Here is a 19,622-nt window from a genome sequence, read left to right on the forward strand (position 1 = left end):
TTCAAAATCCAGAAATTAATACTTAAGAACGCATTTCTACCCCAATCAAAATTCAAAAACTAATACTTAAGAAGGCATTTCTGCCCCAAGGAAAATTATCAGTAGATGTCATGATCTAAACAATTCTGGAAGTAGTTAAAACATGGAGGTGTTTTAAATTAGCATAATCTAGTGGAAAATAAATTAAATGATAAAAATTGTAATTAAAAAAAGCATCCATAATCAGAGTTCCAAGCGGGCGGTAGTTGCACGCATATAAAACACGATGTGTACGAGGCATCAAACCATCGAACCCAAATACCCTGAGCGGGAGAGGGAGAGAGAGTACACTCTCAGTGAGGGCAGAGGGGAAGAGAGAGAGTATGGTGGGACCTCGTCGTCCACAGATTGTGTTGTTTGGGTCGTCGATAGTTCAGTTCAGCTTCCCTAATGGCGGACGTGGGGTACCCTGGCCAACATCTACGCCCGAAAGGTACGCTCTCTCTCTCTCCCTCCCTCTATCTCTCTCTTGTTTTTCTTCTCCCCACTGGAATAAACATTTGGATGTTCTCATTTAAGCCAGTTGATGAAGCAACTGTAACGGAATGGTCATGCTCTATCCTACTTTGATCGATGTTATTTTCATTGTACATAGTCGACATTAAAAACAGAAAAAAAAAAAAATCATGTAGAATGGGAGGGGAACTTTATGCAAACACTCGGAGCACTTCATTTGACAGAAAGGAAATGCATTCCCCATCCAATGGATTTATGTAAATGCTTAGAGGATTTATGTCAGTGCTTATAAAGAAAAATGTGCATTTTCCATTCAAATTTCGAAGTCTAGATACTACTCTCAGCAACCAAACATTCTTTGCACCTTTACATTCTACATTCTAGTCATCATAATCATAATCAGAGTTTTTTTAACTATTTGGAATCGGTTTCACTAATCCTGGTATATGATTATGTTTTATCACAGGCCATACCCTTGCCCAGAAGTCCCATATATTTTCTCACTACTTCTAACCATGTCTATTTGGGCCTACTCCTTGTATATTTGAGCCTTCCACTTGAACTAACCGTACTGGGTTTGTACTACAAATGGCCAGCCCATCTAAGTCATCAAATTTAATTGATTCCTCGACTCTACTCCTATTATTACTAAACATGCATTCACATACATTCATACACTCTATCTTAGTCCAGCTAATTGATTTACCATTACATTCTATTGTGTAATGGTAAATCAAGTTTGGGTTTTTGGAAAGCAACAGAAATTAGGCCGTACAAGGATCTAAAAATTTAATATCTACTCTTATATGTATTGCAATTTAGTTCCTAACAATAATAATAATAATAATAATAATAATAATAATAATAATAATAATAATAATAATAATAATAATAATGACACGGTTTCTATGCGGCCAGCCTGCATACGATAGAAATGCGGGCTTGACAATAAATATATTTTTTAAATATAATTTGTTCGTAATTTTTAGTGAATATATAATCTTTAACATGGAGATCATGAATATGATTTTTTTTAAAAAAAAAAAAAAACTAAAAATAATAATTATATTAAAAGAACATTTTGACCGTTAGTTACAATTGTTTTTAAAATAGGGTTTAAAATTCAACATATTTAGTACAATTGAAGGCACAATGGAGAAAAGTATATCTACAATGATAAAATCAACAAAAGTAATTCCAACTTCTTAACAAAGGTTTTTTAGATAACCAATCTCCTAAACCCTGATAATAATAAAGTACCAAACTAACCCTACTCATCAAATAGCTTCCAAAGAACTTCTTCAAAGTGCCGCGCCACCCCTTAACATCATTAAAAATCTCAAAAATGTCCACCAAAGTCCATGGATAAAAATAAAATAAAAAATTAATTGAGGATGATACTTCCATGATGTTAACATGATCACATCAATCATTATCACTAACTTGCTCAAGAACAAATCCTGATATGGTTGTCCTCCTGTCAAACAACACGAAAGATTGCTGTCTGACCATCTGTTTAAGGATGGTACATACTGCTGAACCGCAATTTTGTTCCATTTTTTGCCACAAGGTCCTCCAAAAGTGGCTCATAAAGCATGAATCTCAACCTGTCAATATCTGTTTTTTTAAAAAAAAATATTACTGAATCTATTGAATTTTAAGCCCCATTTTCTGTTGAATCTCTCTCTATACTTTGTGCTGCATCACATTTGTTTTCAGGCTGGACAGTTCTTACCATCTTTGAGGTCATCTAGTTCATGTTTTCTCTACTTGTTCTTCATTAAACAAAAACATTCATTTAGGCATTAAATGTACTTCCTTTTGCAGAAATTTGTGCATGCAGTGGATTTGTTAGTGTCACAAAATAAAATTGATTGCATTAATCAAAATGTAATAAAATGGAACAGGTCTGTGATGCTTTTCATTATTGTGTTCGTTGAAAGTATTTTTATAACAAGTTTTCATTTTTTCTTCATCAAAAAATATTTTTTGTTTTTTGAATTTTTCTTGTATTTCTATGTGCTTCTCATTTTTGCTAGAGCTTCTATGGAAGAGTAGAGCATCAAAAGTTGGAGAAACATGAGAATTGCGACACTTGCCTGACTTGACTCGACTTGGGCTTATCCAAAGCCCAGAAAACAAAATAAGAATTAGAAAAAAACTTGGGAAAGTCTCTATGAGAGACTCTAGCATTATTTGTGAGACTTGGCGAGTCGCATGAGACTTACCCCAGTCCATAATAGAACTTGGAGAGTCTTCAAAAACTTTCATCTTTGCTTGGATTTTGGTTTTATGACAATCCAAATTGGAAAGCCATTTTATGGTTTTGGGCAAGTTTTATTATTTTTATGTCATGTAGGCTGCTTAGCCATGTCTTCATGCTCCTCAAACATTCCTGAGTCTCACATTTTTTTTATAGACTCTCCAAATGTCAAGTGATTTGAATATATAGAAAATATTAAAATTAGAATATAAATTCAATCGTAATCATTGGATCGGTCCATATTCAATCTAGGCCATTGGGACGTTTACTGTAGCTGTCAACTACTGAAAAATCTGTACTATTTTTTGAGTTTCAAATTTTATTGTCGGTGTTGAAAATTGATTTTAGAGACATCATAGAGATTTTGGTTGCCGAAAGTACTTTTTGGACGAGAATTTAAGGTGAGGCTTTAGTTTATTTTTATAAAGCCTAGGCCTTATAAAAACTTCATCCTTTAATTATATTTTAATTATATAGATCATAGAAAAAGAAGTTCATTGGGATGTCTGATCAATGGCAATATGGTATGGTGATCGTGACTCATTGGATGGTGATGTGATGACGGTTGACATACGCCCTTTTGAGCCATGTCATGCATACAATAAAATTGCATGCTACATGTAACCACAGCTGTCACAATGGACATTCAATGGTTGCGATAAATTGTCCCTCTATTTGGGGGAGGGTCACATAATTAAGGATGGGTTTTGGTGCACTAGCTAATACATATCTATTAAGTTTATTTTTTAGTGTTAACGTGATCCCCTTTTTTATGAGAATAGCCAATGCGAAAATGCAAAACAATCCATCTAATGATGGATTTTAGACCTAGAAGTTCATAGGTTGATAAATTTCATCACCACGATCATGAATTTCAAGAAATAACAGACTCTAAACTATAAGAGTAGACTATTTTCAAGTTTGTCTTTGAATCTTCATTATTATTCCTATGTATTCTTAGTAACTCATCAGATATGGTTGTAAATATATCTTGAGCCACCTACAAGTAAAGCATGTATGAAAATTGGTCCCAACCATCAGATCTAAATAAAATGCGGGAATGCTTCTATCACAGTATCACATTGAACAATATTTGATTTTAATTTTTTTTTTTTTTACAAAATTTTGGAATTAAATTTGGGACATGGCCTCACCTTATTGGTGCACACCTAGAAAAAATTAAAACTAAAAATTTCTTATAAAAATAAATAACCAAAGCCCCTACAAGTTCTAGGGAAAGATGTGTGCACACCCCATATTTCACTTCAACATGATTTATAAAATAAAAAAATAAAATAAAATACTTTGAGCTTTTAGATCATGATCTGATGCTCAAGAGCTGAGTTTTGACATTGTGGCTGAAAGAATTCCAATTGTCCATTCAAAGTTTTCACCCATATATATAAAGCAGAAACACATCTAGAGTGATATGCCATTTGGTTGAAGTCATAAATCAACAAATGAAATAGTGATTTAGAAAGGGCATGGTTCACAGTGATTAATATATATACTCTTAAATTATAATACAATGAGAATGCCATAATTGCCGTGACCAAATGGCACATGTGGGTATGAGGTTCATCACTGCCGGTCCAATTCTTGGATGATGATTACACAACAATAGTACAACCAACCAAGTCATGCATGCATATCACTCACTAACAGGTTAATTAAGTAGTGATCAGCCTCATAGTCACCTATACCAAGTGCTCGTGAGTGTTACAATATTCTTATTGAAAGGCAAAAGAAAAGGGAAAAAAAAAATGAAAAAGAAAAAAGAACTTGCTAGTAATGCTTTTTTGGGTAAAAGAAAAGGGCAAAAAAAAGTGAAAAAGAAAAAAGAACTTGCTAGTAATGCTTTTTTGGGTAAAAGAAAAGGGAAAAAAAAAATGAAAAAGAAAAAAGAACTTGCTAGTAATGCTTTTTTGGGGTAAAATTTGTATAATAGATTCGAAAGCTGAAGCTTTTGATAGCATCGCTGGTTCTTTTGATCGTTGCTTACTACTTTGGGGAGATGGCATATACAAATCCCAAGGCATCACAGGTATTAAAGGGAATGTTCATTCCCAAGCTTAATGATAGTAGTGGGATCGATGTTGCGATCGCCTCATTGGCGCTCTTGTTATGCCGTAATCCTCTCTCACTCTCTCTTTATATATATAGATAGAAAAAAAACTAACAATAAGTTGTCACCTAAAATGAGTATTAGTTTCGGTAATACATGTTACTATTAAAATTTTAAATATTTTTATAAATTGATTTAAGCTAAAATTTTGCGCATCTGTTTTAATTGTTTTAGCTTAAATTTAAAATTTTAAAATGAAATATAAAACAAATTGTAAAAAAGGTGGGGGTAATTTTGCACATCTGTTTTAATTGTTTTATATTTAAGTTAAGATTTTATATTGTTTTTAATTTGAAATATTTCATAAGCATAATTTTTTTCTACACTCGGTGCTTGTCTTATCCGTTAAGGCTCCCCAGTCTATTTATGGGATAAATCTTAGTATAAGCATCTCTCTTTCTCCTTGTTTTTTTTTAGTTCAGTGATGGGAATCGAACTTGAGATGTAGCATTGCTAATATTAATTATTAACCACTCAAGCCCATACCCAATCCACTTGACTTTCTTTTTTTTTCTTCAATTTGTTACTTGTTTAGGTCTCACTTTTTTTTAGTAGCCCTTTTAGTCTTTCTTCCATCTGGACTTTGGGTTCAACGGATTCTCTCTCTCTCTCCTCTCTCCCTAAGAATGATTTATACTTCAACCTAAATTAGATTTTTGTATGAGGTGTCACAAAATGCATGCAGATACTTCTTGTTTGAGAGTGGGCTTGCATTTTTCATAGCTTTTCTGATCTACGTGGTGGTGGTGTCAGTTTCGGGAACTGTGTGCTCAAGGTCAGACATACTCCCTGGAGACAATAATAGATGTGAAAACCTTGATCTGAGCATTGCATCCTTCTTGCACAAGGTATTATTTACCCAAAATGTTTTGGTATAAAAGAGAGTGTCTCTCACCCTGTATTTATGTTTTGTCTAAATATAGTAATAAACAAGGTTTTAAAAATCGTTGAGCTGATAATAATGGTCAGTATCTGATTCCAATTTGAGAAACTTGAAGTCCCTGATTCCCATAGTTTTCTAAAGTTTTTTCTACTATGTCCCAAGGATGATCCAACTTGGAATCAGTCCCCTTGCAATTCAAACCCATTCCTACTTGGCTGCTTCCAATTTTCAAAATATTTCTTTTTACCCATACCTTACAGAATATGCTTGGTAGTTCTAGTTCTACAGTATATGTCATCACCTTACTAACCTCAGGGCAGAGCTCTATGATTACAGGTACCTACGTTGGTATGTACATCATGCAGGTATTTACACTAGAATGAAGAATTAAGAGGCAGATTATATATTTTTTGCAAGATATATATATTTCTTTTTTGAAAAATATACTATATATACTAATATATAATATTGTTACTGTTATTGTTGTAGGGGTTCTGGGAACTTCGAATAAAGAAATAGCTGAGAAATCTAATGATAAGGTGTATTGCCACTACCCCAAGTTTAGTGGTTGCCAACCACTAAACTTGGGGTAGTGGCAATACACCTTGTCATCAGATTTCTCAACCATTTCTTTATTCAAAGTTCCAAGAACCCTTGCAATAATAACAATAACAAGATTATATGTTAGTATATATATTATCTTTTTCAAAAAAAAATAACATATATCTTGCAAAAATATATAATATGCATCTCAATTCTTCATTCTAGTGTAAATACCTGCATGATGTACAAACCAGCGTAGGGTCCTGTAATCGTAGAGCTCTGCCCAAGCTAATAAGGTGATGGCAATACACTGTGGAACTAGAACTACCAAGCACATTCGATAAGATATGGGAAAAGAGAAAACGTCAAAATTAGAGTTTTGAAAATCAAAAGCAACCGAGTAAGAATGGATTTGAATTATGAGGGGCTTGATTCCAAGTTGGAACATCCCTGGGATAGAGTAAAAACAAATTGAAAAAACTGTGGGAATCAAGGGACTTCTGGTTTTTCAGACTGGAATCACACACCTACCATTATGAGTCAGCTCAATGATTTTTAAAACCTTACTTCGTACTATATTAAGACAACACATAAATATAGGGTGAGAGACACTCTCTTATATACCAAAACATTTTGGGTGAATGATAGATTGAGCAAGAAGGATGCAGTGCTCAGATCAAGGTTGTCACATCTATCTTTGTCCTCAGGGGAGATATCCGACTTTATGCACAAAGTACTCGAAATTGACACCACCACCACGTTGATCAGAAAAGCTATAAAAAGTACAAACCCACTCTCAATCGAGAAGTATCTGCATGCACTTTGTGACACCCCATACACAAATTTCAGGTCGAAGCATAAATCATTCTTAGGGAGAGAGAGAAGAGGGAGAATCCGTTGAAGAGAGAATCTATTGAACCTAAAGTGCAAATGGGAAAAGGCTATTAAATAATAACATACATTATCGAAACTACTACTCATTTTAGGTGACAACCCTTTTTTTGTCTATATACAAAGAGAGAGAGAGAGAAGATTACGGCATAAAAAGAGCCCCAATGAGGGCAATCACAACACCGGTCATGCCACTACCACTAAGCTTGGGAATGAATATTCCCTTCAATACCTCTTATGCCTTGGGCTTTGCATATGCTATCTCCCCAAAGTAGCAAGCAGCCATCAGGAAAACTAGCGATGCTATTAAAAGCTCCAGCTTTCGAACCTCTAATACAAGTTTTACCTTAAAAAACCAATCACAAAATGAATAGAAAGCTTTTTCTTTCTTTTTCATTTTTTCTACTTTTTCTTTGCCTTTCAATAAGTATATTGTAACACTCCTGAGCACTTGGTGTATACATCCCATTTTAAAGTTGACAAATTCCATGGTTTTCCTGAACCCATAAGACCATACTACTTCAGTAGACCCCTAAACCATAGACCACCATATTAGTAGTTATCCATTCCACAAGAAAAGAAACTAGCGTGACACTTTCATAAGAAAAAAAAACTAGTGTGTCACTTTGAAGAGGTTAGATGTGGACGTGGTAGGCTAGGAAATCTGAGAGAGAGAGAGAGATAGAGAGAGAGAGAGAGAGAGAGAGAGATTGTGAGACTTGAGAAACCTAGACCTCGAAAAACCTTAGCTTTAGGTCAGCTGCAACCCTTATATTAAGATATTCATTTAACCAAGCCAAGGCCGATCTTGATATGGACGAGGCCTCGAAGCCTCAGAAGCCCAGGGCCAACTGGCCCAGTCTAGTATTTTTTTTTACTCTTTCTGCATTTCTTTTCTATATTTATTTATTTTTATTAGAATTAAATCCATTTTATTGCATTTTATATTGTATTTCGTGTTTTTTGGATCAATTATGGCTCTACCACTGATCTGATAGCGGATCTATTCGTTTTTTAATAGATCTGACCTCATATCAGAATTTGATTGTCCCACTCTCTATCGCTCTTTTGAAAAAAATCAGTTTGTGGTTCGAATCAGGTCGAATCTCATCTTGAGATCGTTTCGATTTGCATCGTAAATACTTGGTATAGGTTATTATAAGGCTGATCACTGCTCAATTAACCTATTAGTGAGTGATATACAAGCATAACTTAGTTGGTCCCACTACTGTTATGTAATCATCATCCAAAAATTGGACGAATGGTGATGAACCTCATACCCACATGTGCCATTGGTCACGACGATTATGGCATTCTCAGTCTATTATAATTTAAGACTCTTATATTAATTACTGCAAAACATGCCCCTTCTAAATCTCTATTTCATGTGCAGATATGACTTCAACCAAATGGCATGCACTCTAGATGTGTTTCTGCTTTATATATATATGGGTGAAAACTTTGAATGGATAGTTGGAATTCTTTCAGTCACAATTCAACTCTTGAGCATCAGATCATGATCTAATGGCTCAAAGAATTTTATTTTTATTTCTTATATTATAAATCATGTTGAAGTGAAATATGGGGTGCGCACACATCTAACAAAGTTGCACATGATAAAAATAGTAAGAAAATATTTTTGATGAGGAAAAATGAAGAAACTTCCCTAGAATTTGTAGGGACTTTTTGGTTATTTATTTTTATAAGAAATTTTTAGTTTTCATTTTTGCTAGGTGTGCCCCAATAAGGTGAGGTCATGTCCCAAATTTAATTCCTAAATTTTGTGAAAAAAATTAAAATTAAAAATCAAACAATGTTCAATGTGACATTGTGATAAAGCATTCCCACCGTCTATTTAGATATGATGGTTGGGACCAATTTTCATACATGCTTCACACGTGGGTGCGCCAGATATATTTAAAACCATTAGTGCATATCTAATGAGTTACTAAGAATTAATAGGAATAATAATAGAGGTTCAAAGACAAACTTTAAAATAGCCTATTTTTATAGTTCATAGTCTGTTATTTTTTGAATTCTTGATCGCGGTGATGAAGTTTATCAACCTATGGACTTCTAGGTCTAAAATCCATCATTAGATGGATATTTCCATTTGCTAAATTCTCATAAAAAAAAATGGGATCTCAAGTTTACACTAAAAAATAAAAATGGGATTTTTGCATCTGAATAGGTCTGCATTAGCTAGCACACCAAAACCCATCCTTAATTTTGTGACCCGCCCCCAAATGGAGGGACAGTTTATCGCAACCATTGAATGTCAGTTGTGAAAGATGTGGTTACATGTAGCATGCAATTTAATTGTATGTGTGGCATGGCTCAAAAGGATGTATGTCAATTGTAATCACATCACCATCCAATCAGGAGTTGAACACTGAGAATCACCACATGTCACCACTCCAAAAGTGTCCAATGAGTCACCATCACCGTCCAGCCATTGATCGGACATCCAAATGAACTACATTTTCTATGATCTATATAATTAAAATATAATTAAAGGATAAAGTTTCTATCAGCCTAAGCTTTATGAAAACAAAATAAAGCCCCACCTTAAATTCTCATCCAAAAAGCACTTTTGGCAATAAAAATATCTATGATGACTCTAAAATTACAATGCGAACATCGACAATAAAATTTGAAACTCAAAAGATGTGTGTTGTGTTCTGGTTTTAGTTCAACAATAGGAGGGACTTGTCATAATGATGACAATAATGATGGTAATGGTGGTTGTGGTGGTAGTATAGCAGTGGCAGTAGGAATTGCAGTAATAGTAAAGATAATACATATATCAGGAGCTTTTTCATCTTCTACTTCATATTGATCGTCATTGCAGTTTATAATGTTATGGTGCCTTCATTGTTGTGGTGGTTTAAATTCTACTAACAGGTAAAGAACTGTGTTTTGAAAATGCTGTCTATATGTTTAAGTTAGATTATTAGAATATATGTTTTATCTTTCTTTTTATTTTTCGTTTTTCATAATTTTGATGTGTCAAATGGATATATGGTTATTGTACGTATTGTTATGCTACTTTCGAAAGCCATGTTATTTTTCCTGCTTTGTTAGATATCTTAGGGTCAATTGTCATTTTGTAGGCAGATATTTTGGTGAGGGGATATTCTGGTTGGAACACAAGGCGTGCCCTCGAAGTGATAGAGAAACTTTTTCCCAAGGTATGGTTGAGTTAATGTTACCAGTGAGCTTAGTTTTTCATTTTTCATCTTTATTTTTTTATTATTATTATCTAACTCCGCCATGGCTAGTCCCAAGCTAGTTGGTCCCAAGTTCGGATAAAGGAGGAAGATTGTGTTTGGTAGGGCAGCCAGTGTAATGCTTTGCCAAACCTTTTTATAAATCCTAAATAGTCTGGCTGAGAGTGTAGTCCTTGATAGAGCAAACTGGCGGAACATAATTTATGTAGCCGATCTCAAATAGTTGGGATAAGGCACGAATGATGATGATAATTGTTATTTGAGACTTTTTTTATTATTTCCTGGTTAGCTAGTTTCATGAGTGTAAAAATCATCCTTTTTTGGCCACTTATTATCATAAAAGGAACCTCTCGGTTTTTTATTTTTTGATCAATATATCTAAGGAACCTCAATTTTCGGCCTCATTTTGTTGCTGACTGTTTTGAATTTTTTTATGCTTTTATGTTCACTGCTTTTAGTGTTCCAGTACCCTTTTTGCTATGGTTCTTGATAGGTTATAATACAGTTCTGTTTGTCCGAGTTCCTTAAGCATAGATGAATCAAAATGATTTTATCCATCTGGTCAAATTAATGGATATATGCAATATGTCTACTCTCTAATAGGAGTCCAAAGTTAATGGCCAAGAAACTGTTAGTGATGAAGTGGATAGTATCCCACATGTTTAAAATGAGTAGGACATTTAAGCATGAGCCATCACTTGTATCATTTTTTTCATTTCACTTGTATCATCTTTGTCATAGAAATGTTCAGAAGACCTAATTTTTGTCCATGCACCTTTCCCTTGTGAAGCATAGATGACTCTTTTTTGGTGAAATTCTTAGCATTAGTGGTCTCTCATGAGACTTCTTGATGGAAGATGTACTTTCACTTTTCTGGGATGAGTTATATGTTATGAATTGTAGAGAAAGTACGCCATAGTATATTTAGGGATTTTGTACAATAAGACTCTTTACCTTTCATATACTAAGTTTACAAATACACATGCCATCAAATGTCAAATTAGATGGTTTGGATGTGTCATTTATCTACTCAAAGTCATGGAAAATTTGCTCAGACTTCGAGTTTGGTCAATATTACACTTATGGCTACCCGATTCAACATCTAACAACTTTGGATGATTGTGAAATTTCTGTACGAAAGGCTTTTATTAAGATAATGTTTTACTGAAGTCTCCCAAATCTCGAAGTTCATTTTACTATCATTGATGTTTCAAAAATTGAAATTGGGATTCTCATCAGTGGTAGAGTCTGATTCCATTGGTTCGACCTGGGAAAGTCTGATCCGGACAGGGCTATATTTAACAAAGGAACTTTTAAAAGTATTGGAAAACCAGGGAGTGTGGTGATTCCATGGTTCTTCCCAGTCTACCATGTACTTATTTTATTTGATACATTTGTCACTTAAAAAGGAAATTGAGTAGAAGGCTTTATCCACGACATTTATATGACCATCTTGAGTTTTCTGTTTCAAATTTAAAGGCTTACATGATCCTACGCTTTCATGTTTATATGCTATAATAGAGAGGATCTCAAAAATCAAAGCATTCAGTTGTCAAAGTAAAAATGAGCATCAGCGATAGTGGAAGTGATAGACTTTTGCATGTCTAAGTATTATGAATATAGCTCTTTTGCCAAACTAATAGAACGATATTTGGTGGTCCTCTTTTATGGATCCAAGCTATATTTAACATTTAATTCGCGACTTCAAACCCATGTTGGAAAAACCTGGCGATCTAACCTGTAACTGCCCGGTTAGATCGGAACTAGCAAGTGCCGGTTCCGATTTTGGGCGGTTTTGGTGATCGATCAGTATTTTAAAAAGCATAATTCAAAAAATTTATATAAAATCTCAAAAATAAGGAATTTAGTTTGTAATGTATTTTTTTAATATTTTTTATATTATGGTAAAGATTAAATATTGTTTTGTTCATTAATATTTATTTTTATATTTTTCCATCTTTTTTAAAACAAAATATAAAAATACCCCTAGGCACAAATCCATTTTTTTCATTAATTTTCAACTTTATTTCAATGTGTTTTGTCTTAATCATTCTTTATATGCTTTTCATATTTTAGTATTTTTCTTTTTATACTTTTTTTATTTTTTCAACTATTTTTTGACTGTGCGGGACTTGCCTCGGTTAAAACAGTTGAATTGGCTGATTTACCAATTAGGCCAGTTAAAGCGCTTCCGGTCTTATATCCGATTAATCGTTCCAATTCATATCCGATTAATCGTTCCAATTCAATTTTACGAACACTGCTTCAAACAGCAAAGGGGATCCTATCGTTTGTAGCTTAAGTGGTCAGAATCATGAGATTCAAAGGAAGATACACGCACAGAACTTGGAACAAGTTTATAGATCATGCAGGTGGTCTAGAAATTTAGAGTGTTAATAACAATGGTCTAACCTGTCAATTTATTTTGAGTGCACTCCTTTTATTTTTGAGAAAAACACCATTTTTACTTCCTATTTTATCCTATTGATTCTTAATAGTTTTCATTTTTAGTTTTTTGTCTATTTTCTTATCATTATCTTCAAATTGAATATTTAATTTTATCATAATTGGATAGGTTGCTCATCGACTTATAATAACATTTAGGTCTCTCTCTCGATAATGAGTAGTAATCACAAATATTAACCCTAAAAAACTACTATATCTATATCTATCCACTACTGCTGCTTTCTACTACTGCTACTACTACCACTCCTACTGCTACTACGCCTGCTGCTATAGTGGTAGTAATAAACAACCAATTGTCTTGGGCTCGAAACTTGGCACCTGCCAGAGCTGGGTTAACTCAGGCATGTCCAAGTGGACTTGCTCGAAAAGGGCACTTTTCAGCCTAACAAATGTAAAAGTACAGATTAATACGAACATAATCACGTGACATCCAAAAAAAATTGGACATAATCACAAATCTGTAGAAGAATATAGTAGAGTAATACGAACATAATCACATGACATCCAAAAAAAAATTGGACATAATCACAAATCTGTAGAAGAATCTTATCACATCAGATAATTTTTCAATGAGGACTGTAATGTGCCTCTTTTTGAGGCTCCAATAAAACAAATTTGACATAAGCACAAATTTGTCAAATACAAGGACTGTCAAGTGATTATGTCACATTTACTTTTATTATATGTTGTACTTTTTATTTTTGTTAAGTTATAGCAAGCGATTACATAAGGTACATGAGTTTGTACCTATTACTCTATACTCTCCAACGAGCTCACCCGAGTCAGTAGCTTAAACAGGTCATAAAGTTAATTAAAAACATTACAGTGTATTTTTTGTCTTGAATTTTAAAGGGATTTATGCAGTGTATTTTTTGTCTTGAATTTTAACGGGATTTATACAGTGTACTTTTTATCTTGAATTTTAAAGGGCTTTGTAAATCACCCCCCCCCCCCAACAAAAAAAATAAAAAAAAAAGAGAAGAAAAAGAAGAAGAAGAAGAAAAAGAGCAAAGACTTATTTTGTGAATTTCTATTTTTTCCATTTTCAGTTTTTAAATTTTAAGCACTTTTACAATTTGTAAAACCCTTAAAAAAGAAAATGCGGACTTATTTTGTGCATTTCTATTTTTTGCATTTTCAGTTTTAAAATTTTAAGCACTGTTACAATACATTAAATCCCTTAAAAAAGAACATGCAAAAGCATAAAATTGTTTCTGTAAGTGTTTGTATTTTTGGCTTTGAATATCAAACTTTATGATGAAACTAAAAGAGAAATTCTATAAGATGAGTGTAAACCACCTGTACTTTATGAGATAAAATGTTGGTGGGTCAAGAAAAGGATATATCTATAAAATGAGTTTAGCCAAAATGATGATGTTGAGATGAGTGGGTGGCAAGACATGAAAGGATAAAATTTGGAGTGAATGCATCCAAGGGAGCTTAGGGGTAGCTTCCAATTTTATGATGAAACTGAAGGGGAAATTCTATAAGATGGGTGTAAACCACCCGTGTTTTATGGAACAAAATGTTGGTTGGTCAAGAAATAATATATCCATAAAATGAGTTTAGCCAAAATGAGGATGTTGAGATGAGTGGGTGGCAAGACATGAAAGGATAAAATTTGGAATAAATACATCCGAGGGAGCTTAGGGGTAGCTCCAATAGGCAATAAGATCAGGAAAAGGAGACTTAGGTGGTCTTTGCCATGTACAACATCAACCTAGAACAACACCAATTAGGAGGCGTGATTTGGTTCAAGTGGAAGTCTTTAAAAAGAAAAGAAAAATACCCAAAAAATGATTCCGCAGTCGACCCCACTTAATTGGGATATGGCTCGGATGATAATAATGATGATGAAGAACATAAACTTTTATGGGTTTTTACAAATTGTAAAGGCCCTTAAAGAGCAAGAACCCAAAAAATAAGTTAAAAAAACAATGTGCGAAGCACAAATTTATTTTGTGATTTTAAGGGCCATGCAATCATGGGATGTTGATTTTGGAGTTGTGGAAACTTGTGGACTGCAGCATTGTACTTTTTTTGTGCTTCCATAGGTCATGGTTATGAGCTTTCATGTTTTGTTCCTGAAGTGTTGTTAAGAGTATTACATTATGTTGCTTGATGGGTTTTTTTTTTTGCAATAATTTGGAGCTTTTTCCAAGTCTTTTAGCTTCTAATTTGTCAATAATTTCCCTTATTTTATGGATTTTTCTTTATTTTCCACTTTTAAAATTATTTCACATGTTAGACCAGCGAACGGGTTAAGACTGACCGGTTTGACCAAACAGGTGCCCTCACCGGTTAAGTCAACGGCCTGGTTCTGACAATGTATAGGAAGAGTGGATAGAGAGGTGGGAATAGAGACACGTAGATTTACAAAGTGGAATAATTAACTTAAGAAAATTTTAGTGGAATTGCTACTGGCTTGATATTCTCCCTAGGTCTAATGAAATATTGAGTCTCTTCTGTTATATATCACAGGAACCAACAATTGCTAGTTTCTTGCAGACATGGTGTTCACTTCTCCTCTGAAGGGAGCGATACACTGGTGGCAGAAATACTTAAGATTCTCAAGGAAGCTGAATGGGAACCATCTTTGCACTGGAAGGCTTTGCCTACTGAATTTGCCGCAGACTCGCCCTACGACCTCGCTGCATCAGATGGGAAGAGCACTCTTGAACATATCAGAGTGGGTGTTCCACAGGGAGGACAAGTGGGACTAGATCACTAGACCCTGCAACCCATCAATGGAATGGTTTCAACTCATTTAAGCTCATTATATTCATTCTGTACACAAGGAAACATACCTTTGCATATTGCATTGCCTCTTTCCTTTTAATTATCGCACGAGACTTCGATGTGAGTGGCTTGAGTAGGGAGGCAGGTTATCAGGCCATGCCTGGGCTTCAAGGTTTGCTAACCATTTTATATAATTTCACAGTGGTCATTATTTGGTCAAGAAAGTCTAATGGCTGCACTTTCACTTTGAAATTGTTATAAATGTTTTTTTTTTTTTTATACTCTTACATATAATCAGTGTGATCACATCGGTTGGGAAGGAATGCAATCCAGAATTCTTAGCTTAAGCATTATATGTGAACTGCTGAGATTAGAAATGAAATCTTCATCTCTTGATGAATATGGAATCTTTGCATTTAGAAACTCATACCGTTGCTGGTTTATTCTTTCCATTTATCAAGGGTCTGTTTTCTAGTTGTTTACAGAACTTGGAGCATAGAATTTTGATCAACCCCTTAATCAATCATGCCAAGGACCGGTTCTAGTCACTTGCAATATAACCAACCAAATGATAGACCTGTTGCAAATCAAAACATAGATTCCCCTCAATATAGGCAAATGCATTTATATGGAGGTGCACATACAGATGTACACAATAGACGAGTGCAAATATGCTGACAGTTAACGTGCATATACCCATGTATACATAAAGCACAAGGGAAAAGTACCTTCAAGACTTCAATGGCAGAGCCAAATCCATCCCTTCAAGATGGATTTGGGTATTAAAAAAAATGCGTGTATAAGTGGTTCATCTTCATTTCAATTTTGCCAAGGTTAAATAGAATTTTCCTGAGATCTCTTCCTATCTTTTAATCTATCATGTAGCCTTATAAGCTTAATACATCTCTCTTATTGCCCAGAGAACAAGAGAGGGAGAGAATTAACAATATACAATTTAAGTGTAATTATATTAACCCATTGGAGCATGCTTTTCAAAGTTTCTTTGATTCCTTTTAAAAGAATCAGATGGATGGATTATGTTGGGCATAAAACCAATTTTGGAAGGGTGTGGTTTCCATAAGGTTGGAAGGGCGTGGCTTCTATGAGGTTGCAACCTTAAACAATCCAATTAAGACGCGCCCCTAAATTTTATTACATGTAATTTTGTTGTCAAAAATTATTAAGATTATCTTAAAATATATTTTCATATCTAACTATAAAGTTTTAAACTCCAAAAATGATCAAAATCAAGTAGATCTATAAACATATGAAAATCTTGAAAATAGATGGTCTTAGATCATGTGTTGCAAGATGCACTATTTCAGGGATTCCAAAACTCTTTTTTTTCATATTCATACATCTCGATGTCAAGTATTGAGATGATCAATTAGAGAGCTTTTCAACATTAAAACAACCTTTTCCGATGAATTTATATTAAGGTTGAAACCTTATATAAACTTTTTCAATTTAGGAAATATGATAAAGAAAATGGCATTTTAGAAAAAATGATAAAGTAAATAGCATTTGATCATCATCATCAAAACCTTTTCCCAACTAATTGGTGTATGTTATGCCACAACATTTGATATAAAGAAAAAAAAATCAATTTATCTAAATTAACAAGAGATGTATATAATGATAGGAGTGAGATCCATATTAAAGGATACAATAAGAAGTGAAATTCAAAGTATTGGGCAATAGGAACAGGCCAGCAAGAGCCACCCATAGACCAATAGGTCCGAAGGCAGGCCAAGGCCCATAAGCCCGGTAGGGGGCAGGCCATGAGCCCGGGTAGGTGCCAGGCCGAGCCTCCAAGGTAACTTCACCATAACTGCGTCCTCACAGCAAATGTCGGTTTACTTCTTCAGATATACTTCCTCAATCTCCTTTGAAGGACAGTAATTTTAAGCATGAAACGACTACTTTCTTCTTCTTTTTTTATGTTGGAGAAGCTCAAAACATGGAAATCAAACTTGGAACCTGAAGACGCTGAGACTAAGACCTCTATACTGGGTTACACAAACACATTTTCAATGACAAGCTCTCGCTAAGAGGATGCTTCAGTGCAAAACCTAATACAAAAAGTAATACAAGGAACTCTGATATAAGACTTGAAGTCTCAGCAGTCAATACAATGCACCAATCTATAACTTCTATTAGCAATGCGAACTAATCACCAATCTCAATCTCACTTCACAAAATGAATTCCTCATCAAATTACACTACGAGATGTCACAAACCGGCATCAGGCATTGCACATCCAAACTGATGCTGGTTACTATAAGTACAGAGGGTAAAGGAGGGCACAACAAAATCGGAACTGGAGATCCCAAATTGAGAAAACCATTCTTGAGAAGAGACTGCTCTGTACCCTCTTCTGAACAAGTGGCAGCCATTGGCAAAAGCAGCAGATACGATAGTCACAAACCAATCTGGATGAGCTAAGTTCTAAGAGGAAAGCTGAAACCTACCAGTTGGCTTTCTCCTTCTCCATCCCTGGAAATGCACCAAGATTGTCTAAGAATCAATTAGGCATCCAAAACCCAAGTCAACATTAAGAAGGGAGCATTTCCCTTCTATGACATTCCAAGTCTGTATACTGTGTCCCTTTCAGGGAGCCCATTTTTGTAAATAGCCCCCGAAATTTCGGGTTTTAATTTTATACTCTCTCTCTTCTTCAATACAAAGTTAACATTCCCAAACATTAAGAAGGGCACATGACAAGCTTTTACTTACAAATAATGCGTAGTAGATGAACGTAAGACCCGCGAACACGATAAATGCAATTTGGAACACATTGTACCTGTGGAGACAATGATTTGCAAGCATTTAAAGCACATGACATAAACAGTGGACAAGAAGCGATTCCCTCATATCTCCCTTCATTCAATATTTATTTTATGCCAAAGGAAAGTCAAAACTAGCTGATGAATTTTTAAAAAATAGGAAAAAGTTCTAAACTTGTATAAATATTTAATTCCACAGAGGGACTTCAAAGTGTGACCAAAAATTTCTTGGGCTGCAGTGGCTTGTGCATAATAACCAAATGCTGTGGCACAGAACTGGAGCACACTCATCAAAATAAGAAAAGTTGATGATCAGAAGGTAAATTTTACATAAAGCCACTCCAGTTACCCCATATTTCGGGAATTGGAAAGGAATTGAAAAGGCAAAAAAAAAAAAACAGTAAAAAGTGTATGACTCACATGTGGATTACAGACACGTGAAACCAAATAAAAGAAATTAAACAATAAATAAATTTGCATTTTGGTGCACCAGAGTTAAGTCCATGAAAATCTCTAAGGTAATAGCTCGAAATACAATTAAACCTGGAAACTTTCTATCATGATATTTACAGAACTTCAGGTACCGATAAAGATATGTAGCTAAACTTCCTATCGTGATATTTAGAAACCTCAGGTACTGATAAAGATATGTAGCTATTAACCCATACCTGGAGTTTTTAGATGAATTAAGAAAAAAAATGTGCCAATCACATGGACAAATATTAACAAGGTGGAAACTTAAGCTAATCATTAATCAAAACCTGATAGAGCAAAGCAGAATGAGGCCGACATTAAAAAGAAAAGAGTTCATTAAGGTTCCACCCCACCTGAAACATTCAAACAACAGAGATCAGGACACGCTCCTTCACTAATACACGAAGTAACTGAGAACAGTTAACGCCCAAGCAGTTTCTGCCTGCAAAAAAAATGCACAAGCATGAGCGGCAGACAGAGCACATTACAGATAGGACATGCAGAGTATACTGAATATGGAAGACAACATCACGTCACACACACACACACACATATACATATGTGTGAGTGTGTGTGTTCATAGGGAATGATTCCATGCAACTATCCTATAATAATACAATGAAGCAATCTTCAAAAACCATGTTAGGGCCATTTGTTTGACTCCAATTTTTAAAAATACACTCTTTTCATTATAATAAACAATTAGAAAAAAGAAAAATTTAAAAAT

At 34.4% G+C, this 19,622-nt stretch overlaps 1 protein-coding gene and 2 pseudogenes across 19 annotated transcripts in view; 1 reads left to right on the forward strand and 2 right to left on the reverse strand.

Moving 5' to 3' along the window:
- Positions 1-287: 287 nt before the first annotated feature.
- LOC105421128 (GDSL esterase/lipase WDL1 pseudogene) lies at positions 288-15,735 on the forward strand (annotated as a pseudogene). The gene is made up of 3 exons (XR_016061446.1): positions 288-472; positions 10,314-10,391; positions 15,355-15,735. The product of XR_016061446.1 is annotated as a GDSL esterase/lipase WDL1 pseudogene (transcript).
- On the reverse strand, positions 6,328-7,486 carry LOC148780827 (metal transporter Nramp6.2-like; annotated as a pseudogene).
- Positions 15,736-17,241: 1,506 nt separating the features above from the next.
- LOC18440486 (LIMR family protein Os06g0128200-like) overlaps positions 17,242-19,622 on the reverse strand; it is a 13,280-nt gene continuing 10,899 nt past the window's right edge. For 6 of the 18 annotated variants that reach the window (XM_088874875.1, XM_088874876.1, XM_088874877.1 and 3 more), the window contains exons 6-8: positions 19,249-19,337; positions 18,372-18,438; positions 17,242-18,131 (exon numbers count right to left, since the gene is read on the reverse strand). The gene's annotated coding sequence lies outside the window, so the exon portion shown is untranslated. The remainder of the gene's footprint in view (positions 18,132-18,371; positions 18,439-19,248; positions 19,338-19,622) is intronic. The other 12 variants (XR_016061539.1, XR_016061542.1, XR_016061545.1 and 9 more) reach the window with 4 other exon arrangements.

Source organism: Amborella trichopoda, chromosome 8 (genome assembly GCF_054954075.1).
Source record: "Amborella trichopoda isolate Santa Cruz 75 chromosome 8, AtrichopodaSantaCruz75HAP2 v2.0, whole genome shotgun sequence".
Lineage (NCBI taxonomy): Eukaryota > Viridiplantae > Streptophyta > Magnoliopsida > Amborellales > Amborellaceae > Amborella > Amborella trichopoda.